The sequence below is a fragment of the Megalobrama amblycephala genome, linkage group LG23 (assembly GCF_018812025.1).
Source record: "Megalobrama amblycephala isolate DHTTF-2021 linkage group LG23, ASM1881202v1, whole genome shotgun sequence".
NCBI classification, from domain to species: Eukaryota; Metazoa; Chordata; class Actinopteri; order Cypriniformes; family Xenocyprididae; genus Megalobrama; species Megalobrama amblycephala.
Window position 1 is genome coordinate 7,368,214 of NC_063066.1, and position 12,047 is coordinate 7,380,260.

General features: G+C 37.8%; 1 long non-coding RNA gene across 1 annotated transcript in view; it reads left to right on the top strand.

Annotated features, from left to right (window-relative positions):
- Nucleotides 1-12,047, top strand: part of LOC125259390 — a 167,590-nt gene that overhangs the window by 118,837 nt on the left and 36,706 nt on the right. The gene's annotated exons all lie outside the window — the stretch shown is intronic.

Here is a 12,047-nt window from a genome sequence, read left to right on the forward strand (position 1 = left end):
TGAACTATGATTTCTTTATTTCATCAGTCTGCATGGACTGTGTTATACATATCATTATTCTGTCGAGTTTTGTGGCACCGCGAAGCTCAGCCAGTCCTCCAGCCCCGCCGCTGCAGGATGTCTACAGCCCTGCACCATCTCCAGGGTTTCCCTGCTGTGATGTCGAGCCGCAGGTCGTGCATCCACCAGCAGCGCCTGTCTCCAGTATCAGCGATGTTGTACGTTTCCATCGGCCTCATCTCCTTCGGTCGTCGCCCAGTTGTCGTCAGCCTCTACACCATCTTGGCTCCTCCCCTCACTCTACTCCACCATGGGCTGTTGACACTGGTGAGCTCTGGGTCTGTGCCATTGGACGACTATCATCTGCCACCAGGGAATCGTCGTCGTCTACCTGCCACCATCCTTCTTCACGGTCCATCACCATACCTTCACCGCATCCTTGTCCACCTTCAAAACTCCCTCCATCCCTCCCTCTCCTCTCTCTCCTCTTTTTACAGTTACGGCAGGAGGTCACAACTTGCTGGAGGGGAAGTAATGTCACGGTTATGTTCAGTTTGTCATATATATATATATATATATATATATATATATATATATATATATATATATATATATATATATATCACCATTTGTATTTAAGTTCCTCTTTCTCACTTTGCTTTTAGTGTGTGTTGCACTGCCTGTCTGCCTGCTATTTGGATTATTCTCATTAAACCTCATGTTGGAACTCTTTGTCTTCTTCTGTTTGCCTGTTTACCACCATGACAACTTTATTCTTGACTGATAATTTTTGACAAATTGCATGAAAATTTCACCCAACACAAAAGTTGTAACTAAATTTGTACAGCCAAACACATCCATCAACAGATGTTCCAAAACACATCTGTGTGTCCAAACAAGCATCAACATTCATGATCCTAAACAAGCATCAACATTCTATTCTCAAAATTGAAAGAAAATGTATCCAGTGTGTCAAGCATGTTAAAAATTGAATGCATTCAAACTGACCCCAAAACAACAGGAGGGTTAACATTTCTGAATTGACCCTTCGCAGAGAATTTGATTGACAGGTGATCTAACCAATCATAACGCCGAATGCACCATTTTGTCCGACAAAGCAGTCAGGGGAGTTAGCAGATTAACGTAGGTGGACTTGAACTTGAAAAATGGTGTGTACTAACGTCTTTCTGTGGTTAAAACAACATTCCTTATGATGTTCATGTTTATTTGATGCTATAAATTAACTAGTAGGAAGAGATGATCGGTTCATGAGCCGCTTGAACTGAGGCGCTACAGTCATCTGTCATGAAACATTTTAGAGCCACAAAACAGTATTTGTTTACATTTCTTTAAAAATGACAAAAATTTAAATTTGAGACTTTGTTTCATATTAAAATAACCTGCTCTGTCTTGTCTGTCGATGCGTTGTCAGTGTCCTCTTTGCTCCGTGATGTATTTTTCACTGCGTGAGAACATGATGTGTGGCGAGATATTGGCATGGCTTGTTGGCTGTAGCAACAGTAAATAAAGGGGATGGGTCTTTGTGAATGGTCAATTCCCCCTATACAGCCCAACATTCCGTTGTTTGATGCTCAGATGATGTACGACAGAATGAAATTGCTACCTTTCCTGCTTTATAGTTTTTGTTCAGCAACATATCTTCTGAACTGCTTCTTAAATTATTCGGGTGCTGTGTGTCCGTTGACACTGGTACAGACCAAATTAATTATATGTAAAATATAGTCTACTGGTTATTGAGCATCATTTTGTGTTCACACCAGATGTTCAGTGATGATTGTATGGAATAAATGTTGTACTCAGAAGACTGACTAGCCAAAATCCCTAATACAACAAATCGTAATTTAATTTGTAACTTGGGAGATGATCTGCCTTAAGACAAATATCTATGCAAATTCTCTCAGACCAAGACAAAAAGGTCAGAGAAAATCATGTTAATACGTTGGATATTCCAGCCGCCAGCTAAAATGATTACGACAGGCTTCAGAATCCTGGGTCGAGTATTGAAATAGAATAAAAATAGTGTGTGTTCGGCAAAAAAAAAACAAAAAAACATGACATACATTTATACATTTCACACCTTGCCTTCCTGTCTAGTTTTGAGAGCATGCATATTTAATAAGGATGAATAGATTGATCATGCATTATTGATGTCAATGCCTCTTTCTGCTCTACATGCAGCAGTGCCAGATCCTCTTCCTCTGTATGTAAATTCTCATTCTGTGCCAAGAGCCAATGAGCTCCTTGTTCATGCCCAGAAATTTTTAAGTAAACATTTTAATTGTCATCCTGCATGAATGAAATATAGAAAAGTTTATACATGCAAGGGTTATCATATTACTAGTTATCAGAAATCATGATGACAAACTTAGATGTCAGAGGTCATTAGCTCAGATTTTATTGCCTGTAATATGTTCTCACGTATTTCATATTTGAGTGTTTAATAATTTTTGAGAAATTGCATGAAAATTTGACCTAAACAAATAAGTCGTAACACAATTTGTACAGCCAAACGCATCCAACAACAGATGTTCCAAAACACATCTGTTTGTCCAAACTTTGCATGAACATTCATGAACCTAAATGAGAAATATTCACAAAATTTCAAGAAAATCTAATGCGGTCAAAACAACAGGAGGGTTAATATTTCTGAATTCCCCCTTTACAGCACAACATTCCATTGTCTGATGCTCAGAAAAATAGTATAGAACTGTAAGCTAGAAAAGAATATGTAAAATATGTAAAATAGAACAGGTAGGAATAGAACATTATACATTTTAATTGGCTTCCTGCATAAACTAAATATAGAAATGTTTATACATGCAAGGGTTATCTTATCAGTAATCATGAAGACAAACTTAGATGTCAGAGGTCTTTAGCACATTTAATTATTTTTGGACATTCACACAAAAGGAAAAAAGAAATCTTCTTTCCATATTTAAGCAGTACATGTTGAGCTGGAGCGTAAACACCTTCCTCTGTTTAGCATACAGCCGCAGTGCTGTTTCCCAAGTCCCACCGTCCCTCCTTACAAGATGCAATGAAACATTAATCAGCAAATTGTGCATTACGTTTGTAATTAACATTCTAGAGAGTTTAACTTTGCAATGTTTCATTAGTTTATATGCAAATAATTTTGAGCGATTGCCTCATTTGGTTTGGGAGTGCAGTGATGTATTGGCCTGGCAGAAGGAATTGGAACGCGAGCGAGGGAGAGGTACGTTTGAGTGCATGTATACGCGAATGGGTGAGTGTGGCTGTATGCCATGATGAATGTTCATCTCGTCTGTCCTAGGCCTCCATTTTAGCTGCGTTTTACACTGGCTCTTTAAATGCAGAGGAGGAATGTTAACCTTAGCCCCGTTCACAGCACAACCAATTCTCTTGTCACACTACATCAACCTGAAATATACCTGGGTCTTGATCGCTCCTCAGGTACTCGTGTGCATACGTTTGTGTGTTTGTCTCCGTGGTGCCCTTTAAATCTGTTTTGTTTATGAACCTGCGTTTATGAGAGGCAAATCACAGTCCTCTGCGCATCTCTCAAGCCAACTCCATCTGTGTGCTTGCGTTTGTGTGTGATGAGCTTTTGCACTGTGAATAATGTTTACTAACCTGAGTGGGCAGCAGATTGCAAAAATGCATCATTAGACTGTTATTACCGGGTGGTGACTACACGTGGCAGCTCAGGCGCCCTGCGTACACTGCTGATTATTCATTCATCATGGCATTAAAAATGCTTTTCCAAAATCTAGATCATTCCACCTCATCGTAATGTCCTCATGGTTTAAAAGTCATTTCGATTCCTCTCTGTTTTTGGCATGCATGTTGATTGTGTTTTACCTGTTAAATTGGCTATTGCGCTAACCCACTTCTAAACTCGTTAAGTCTTTTTTTTTTTTTTTTTGGTTAAGTAAAACACATCCATCTGGGTCAGACCGTGGAATGTCTTTTCATTCATTATTCAGTCTGTCACGGGCCAGTAATGTGATTGGATGTGATGCGTGTCAGGATTTGGTCGACGCAACGACTCGCTCGCAAGCCTAACCAGAAACAACGGCTTGCTCTGCGGGACGGCTTTTTCAACAGCTCTTAAAACGAGTTTTGCATGTTAAAAGTTGCACTTAGGGAACTTAGTCTGGTCATCTGTAAGGTTTGCTTCTTTTATTCAACGAGTTTGGTCTTGCAGCTAAAAAGCTGCTTTGCAAGTCAGAGTAGTATGTTTTTACACACCATAGGTGTTAGAATTACTCTCTAAGCTTGTTTATGATTTATGGCTTTTCACATGGCAAGAATTATGAAATTCTAGTACAGTTGAATGGATTTGACTTGCTGTTCAAGCTCTAAAACCACCATTATCGTACATTTTGACTATATTAAGTGGCCTTAACTACTATGTACTTGCATTTAAATTAATAATTTTATACAATGCACTTACTGTGTACATACATGTTTTTACATTGTACTTATATTTGAAAAACACCTGCATGTTATTACATATGTAATTAAATTCTGTAATTACATTTAATAATAATAATAGTAATACATTTTATTTAAAGGCGCCTTTCAAAACACTTTCAAGGACACTGTACAGTAGAATGATAGTCAGTGTCAGATAGTCAGACAGTCATTTATAATTACACTGTTGACCCATCCCTTACACCTTACCCCTACCCTTAAACCTACCCATACCACCAAAGCTTTCCCTAACCTTACCCTTATCCAACTTCAATAGCAGAAAAAAATTCAATATGAACCCAATAAGTACATTGTACTTATTTGTTGATTTAAGTACATAGTAGTTAAGGCCACTTAATATAAAGTGGGACCAACGGATCTTCACATTAAAAGCCAGGTGTAAATGTACTGGAGATGCACTGTTATCTGATAACAAAAAAATAAATGCTGCATTTATTTGATCAAAAATATAGTAAAATCATTAATAGTATGAAATTTTATTACTAGTTTAAATGTTTTTATTTTAATATATTTGATCATTTATTTAATGACAAAGCTGAATTTTCAGCAGCCATTTTTTAACGTCCCTTTTATATCACAATAACAGAGCCATTTTTTTATTTGTCAAAATGATGGAAAGCATTTTGAATCATCCATCAATGCTTTTATATTTCTGTAAATGGAGAATCGTATACAACCCTTTGAAAGTAATACGTTAGTGCCATTTTCATTTGTGCGCAAGTGCAATCGAATCTTGATGAAACGAACTGATGAAATGAAACATGCTTAAAAGGAGACCAAGATCTCCCTGTGAACGCTAATTAAAAAAATAATTAATAAATTATTTGGAATGGTGGAAGAATTGTTAAAGAAGTCAGGTAAGGAGACTCTTATCCTTGTGTTGTGATTAGATGAACAAGCTTCTCCAAACTTTTGCTTAGAACATTTAGTGCACACTACATTTGTTCCTGTTGTTGAGTGCAGTGCATTCGCATCTGTTGTCCAGTGTAGTAATGAACAAATGCAAGATCTCACTTGTAAATGGTCAGTCAATTTTAGCCCATCACTTTATAGTATTAAGGACTTTTGAGGGGGTTATTTTTCATATTAAGAAGCTTGATGGCGTATGTGAGCACATTAAAGAGTAGCTGGCCATTACCTAATGCAGAGACTCCATAATGCTCCATGCTTGCCCTTGACTTTGATCTATTCCCTTAGGCCTGACATAAGTGCAGTACCATTAAATGACAAGTGCCAATACGTTGACTCTACATGATCCATGTGAGATCACTCACAGGAAAAGTGCCTTTCCATCAGAGGCTTAGGAATGAGTTAATTTTTTTTTTTTCACCCTACTCACCCCTACCTACAAACAGTCATTTTTTTCCCCCTGACAATTCATTTGTCAGTCCTATTAGAGGAGTGCAACTTTGGGCTTTTGACTTGAGATGAACCGCCTCACAGTTTTTGACTTTTAATACAAATAAGTGCTTTTCAAGTGTCTGAAACCAGTTCTCTCAGGTGGAAGTTTTGCTAATTGTACAAAGAATTCTCGGCTAGAGTTTTAATTAGTATAATGACTGTATATCTCTTGATTAGAGTGTGAGAAGGTCAGTGATAACTTTGCAGCATAATGAGATTACAGTATAATGCTGATATTGCAGCAGTGATTACGGAGGATTTAGCTTCTCACTCAACAGACGATGGCCCGTAACTGTTTGGAAAGAGGTTGTCTCAGGACATCTCTTATTCAAATTAGAGAAAAACAGTGTGAACACTGTGGGGCACTTTCTGTTATATATTTCATAATGAAATTCTTATTAAGCAGCTGGCTTATTCAGGACCCTGCAAAGCTTGATTAGTTGTTTCATTTCATATTTAAGATGGCCAGACAGTACTGTTTTAATTACACTGCAGATGTTGGGAGGCGTACGGGCATCTTCTCTCAACCAGTCTCTCGGGACACGCGGGCAGACTTTGAAAGAACTTGTTTTCTATATCTTTCTTTATTTAGGATCTTTTTATTTGCATGTATCTGTTTTTGTAGAAGTTGTGAAAAGTGTGCTGGAGAAAGCAGGAGCAGCTGGCTGCTGCTTAGAAATACCCAACGGCAGATTAATGCTTCTAACTTGGGAAAAACGAGGAAGGAAAAAAAAAAAAACTTTAGATCATGTTTCTTAATCAAATAGGTTTGTGTTTGAATCTTTAGACTGAATAAGATAGTTGAAACATGAAATTAAGTGAATTTTAGCTACAAACATATTTGATGTATTAGAAATTAAAGCTAGTAAATATTTCTAAGGATTCCAATGTAGAAAAAAGGGAATAAAGGGGTATTATTAAGACTGTACTGCTAAGAAGTGACTCCTTTTATCCTCATTATAATTAATGAAGCTGTCTGCACTGCAAGTGAGCAGTGGATTTGTGTTGGCTAGTTGTGATGTCTGTGGTGCCGGTGTTGCACAGTATACAAGTTTATTAGGATGTGGGTGTTCAGGGTATTAATAATTTATAAGCTTGCATGTTTTCTGTAAGTGCCATAATTCATACTTCAGAATTTATATTTTCATATTTTTATTATGTAAATTTGGCATGACAAGTTTATTTTTATAGCACATTTTATACACAATGGTAATTCAAAGTGCTTTACATAGAAAAGGAGTTAAAATAATCTTAAAATATTCGCATCATATACATAAGAAATAAAATTATCATGCATGGGAAATAAAAATAACAATCATATTTAACTAAATACATCTTTAACTGCCCGAATCACTACGTTCGGGGCACCCCTGTCTGAATGTAAGAGAGCCTCGGTTCATCAGATACACTAGTAGTAGTCTCGCATAGCCAGACCTTCAGACTGACGGCAGAAGGTCTGGACTCTATCGCAGCTTTCATTGGCCAAGGACCGCCCAAGAGGACGTTTGACTGACATGTAATGCAACCAATCACAGTTTGTTTTGTTCAAGAATGTTGTGCAAGTTTATTGCAACCATGGAGCTGTGAACTTCACATAATTTGATCCTGGTAAGCGCTTGTAAACACAACAGAGTTCTTCTTCCACAAGGGGGTGTAGCGTCACAGCATTTGTTTATCAGTAAAGACCATGACACACATGTCTCCCGGACATCCTGTAGAATTCAACCAACCAGATGACGACTTTGAAACTCCTGAAGTGTTTCCAGATAAGTGTGCCATATGCAGGAGACGTTCAGCCAACAGTCCATTGGCGTGACGTCTGAGACAAAACTAGTAGCAACCCGGCTTACTACTGTCTTTCCTACCCCTTCATGGGGTGGAGTATCCCCACACCTTCTGCCTCTGATGGCTTCCAGTGTCTTCCCAATCCCTTACTGGAGTGGAGTATCCATCACACTTTCTGCCTCTGTTGGCTTGCAGATACTGATACAGTACAACCTCATTTTTTTTTTTTTAAAAATGGGATGACAAAGCTGAATTGTCGCAAATGGATCACTAGTTTTTGGAGTCTTTATTTAATTCAGTGCAGTTTTCTGATGGCCACTATTACATAGACCTTCATATCAAATAAAATGGTTGTTAAATGCTTAAAGGGTTAGTTCACCCAAAAATGATTATGTCATTAATGACTCACCCTCATGTCGTTCCAAACCCATAAGACCTCCGTTCATCTTCGGAACACAGTTTAAGATATTTTAGATTTAGTCTAAGAGCTTTCTGTCCCTCCATTGAAAATGTATGTAAGGTCGACTGTCCATGTCCAGAAAAGTAATAAAAACATCATCAAAGTAGTCCATGTGACATCAGTGGGTTAGTTAGAAGTTTTTGAAGCATTGAAAATACATTTTGGTCCAAAAATAACAAAAACTACAACTTTATTCAGCATTGTATTCTCTTCCGGAATCCTTTCCATTTAATTGATTCCATTGAATCCTTTCATCTAATCGGCGTTGGTAATGCACTTTTACATCGTTGTTTTTTGGCGATTAGGACATCCGTGACATGCACACTATATAGCAATACCAAAATAAAAACAATGTAGAATAGCTTGAATACAGCGTGCGTCTCCCTCAGACTGTAAACGAAGCTCGGGCGCACCGGATAACACGTCAGCAGCGTCACTGTGGAGTCGTGAACCCGGATTGACAACAGACCCGGAAGAGAATACAATGTCGTAGTTTTTGTTATTTTTGGACCAAAATGTATTTTCGATGCTTCAACCAATTCTAACTGACCCTCTGATGTCACATGGACTACTTTGATGATGCTTTTATTACCTTTCTGGACATGGACAGTCTACCGTACATACACTTTCAATGGAGGGACAGAAAGCTCTCGGACTAAATCTAAAATATCTTAAACTGTGTTCCGAAGATGAACGGAGGTCTTACGGGTTTGGAACGACATGATGGTGAGTCATTAATGACATAATTTTCATTTTTGGGTGAACTAACCCTTTAAGTGCAGCTGCCCAGCGAGCACTAAATTTCAAAAGGAAATTCCAGAAAAACAGCTCCTTTCATGAAGAATACATATACTTCATGAAAGGTGCCTACATCACACTTAGTTTGACAAGATGGTGAAGTTTGGTATATACCTCACCCCGGGGTGTACCATCCTCAGAAGAAGTAACTGAGAGTTGTGTTTGACTGTTGTGCCAGTTTCCAAGGTATGTCTTTGAATAGTGACTACCTACAGGGTTCAGACATGACAAGTTCATTCATTGGAGTGCTCACTCACTTTAGATAAGAGTCAGTTGCCATGATGGCAGATATTGAAGCTATGTACTACCAGGTGAGAGTTCCTGTAAAAGACAGTGACATACTCCGCTTTCTATGGTGGCCAGATGGAGATGTAAATCAGAACTTTGGAGCAAAATCATTTCCATGTGTAGCTAATTTCGCCATTAGGAAGACAGCAGAAGAAAATCATAGCAAATCATCTGTTGAAGCAGTCAACGCAGTTCTCAAGAACTTTTATGTAGATGACCATTTAAAATCTGTTTCAAATTATGCTCAAGCAATTGCCTTGTATAGTGATCTCACAAAACTTGTGAGCCGAGGATTTCATTTTACAAAATGGGCAAGCAACAGTCATTCATTGTTAGCCTCTGTTCTGGAAGGTGAGTGAGTTGAAGATGGTAGAGACTTGGATGTGAGCCAAGATGCTCTTCATACGGAGAGAGAATTAGGGGTGTTTTGGTGTGTCAGTTCAGATGTTCAAGTTCAAGATTAGTTTGAAAGAAGGACCTGTAACCAGAAGTGGAATCCTGTCAGTCACAAGCTCCATCTATGACTACTTGGGCCATCAACGATTCTAATGCAGCAGTTGTGCAAAAAAACCCTTGCTTGGGAAGATGACATTCCAGAAAAGTTTGCGGAAAAGTGGATTGCCTGGTTACGTGGCTAAATCAATTGGCTGGCTTCAGTGTACCAAGTTGTTTAAAACCAGTTGACTTTGGAGTTTCAATCCAACATTTGGGTCGGACTTGCGTGTGTTTTTGTCACATTGTATTAACTGCTTGAGGTACTATTACTATTAGCGTCCTCTCAGCCTCAACGGCAAACATACTGCTGTTCTCCACTAATGAAACATCTAGTCAACAAATTAATTACTTTATAATGATAATAAAGCACATACTATATTCATAATGTTTCATTGTCTGTTTTAAGTCAAAACAAACTCCACGAGGCATCAGTGATTGTTTTTTCATACTGATTGTTTACTCTCATACTGTATAATGACAGCGGACCCCTCAAAGCAATCAACCTCTAATTGTATTCTTCTACGGTGGGATCTGTACTTGAGGATTCATTGTAAATATAACAAACATAAGTAATTTTTACTTGTAAGATAGAGCATTAATTTCCACACACTTGAATTGAGTACCAATGTAGAACTGGCTTTATTTTCAAGGTCACGCTTGAACTAACTTATGTAGAACAAACTCGCTCTTATCTGCTGCATTCAGCACATTTTTTTCAACATTAGATCTCCACTGCATTCTCAAGAAACTGTGTTGTGGGCACTACACTCTGGGATGAACAATTGATTTGTGTAAGATCAGTAATTAGAGGTTTTGCAGTAATTAAAAGCGCTGGAGACAGCACAAAAGCAGGGTCAAGAGTCCTCATGAGAAGGCAGATAGAAGAGATGTCTGAACAACATGAGGGATTGACTGCAAACACGAGGAACGAGGGACACTACAGAGCAGTGTGCTAGTAAAGCTTGACCCCAAGCACTAAAAGAGAAGGGATAATCATGGAGACAAGGGATACTGTGATTTACCAGACCCCAATTTACCATAATTCAACACTTCAGTGCATTCTCTAATTAAAAAAATTAAACCAAAATTTCATAATAAAGATATTGCACAGAGGCCTTTCAGACGTTTAATCCATGATTAAGAAAATTAAAGTGTTTAATTTGATAATGAGGGAACAAACACTTTCCATCTGTTAGTTTCTCTCCAGAGATTCTGTGGTACATCAGGGAGAAGGATGTGCCTTAAGGATAACGTCTGCAGGGACTATGCTGATTATAATGGCTCCTAGGAAAAATGGAAGCTATTAAGCACAACTTTGAAATAAGTTACAGTATTACATCTGGCCAATATATAAACATGTCTTTATGGGTTCTTATAAAGTACAGCTGAACGCCCATTTTCTTGGTAAAGGTCATGTAATGGTTCTCTATAAATATCATTCTGCTAAACTACCAAAGGTTTAAAAAAAAAAATCTTTTGAATGTCCTTTTATTATTATTATTACTACTATTAGGGATCCTGGATGCTGGAACCCTATTGTGATTGTACTGATTTTCTTTATTTACAATTTGAAATGCTAAATGCTATTACAATTCAGTCGATGAAGCTGAAAACCTTCAAAGTCCATGTTTTTTGGTGAACATCCAAACATATCCTCTAATATTACTTGGATGCTTAAAAAAAAGGCAGCCTGTCAGCGGCTAATAATGAGGTGGCCTTATAAGCAACTTTACATTTTCGCTAATAACTGTGCATGATAGTATCTTATTTCTTCTGAACCACTGTTTAATCCCTAACAGGTGTATACCACTTATGCACTAAAAGTTTATCTGCCATTCTAATTATCTGAAAAAACATACTTTTTCAAACTCCTCCAAGGCCGTCACCAAATTTTGCACACATTTTACCATGCTGGTAAAAAAGTTATCAAAGGAATTTTGACCCATTTAATAGATATGATCTGACATTTGTTAGATGTTGCTCATTATGACTATTATGCCTATATCTTGTGTGCACACATCTAAACTTCTCAGAACTTTGTATAATATGGAGAACAATTCTAGGTTTACTCAAATCCAGCTGAGGGACACTTCCCTGCAGAATTTAGTTTATAATAATAATAATTCATAATTAATAATTAATAATTCCTTACATTTATATAGCACTTTTCTGGACACTCAAAGCGCTTTACATATTGAAGGGGGAATCTCCTCAACCACCACTAATGTGCAGCATCCACCTGGATGTTGAGACGGCAGCCATATTGTACCAGAACGACCACCACACGCCAGCTTATTGGTGGAGAGGAGACAGAGTGATGAAG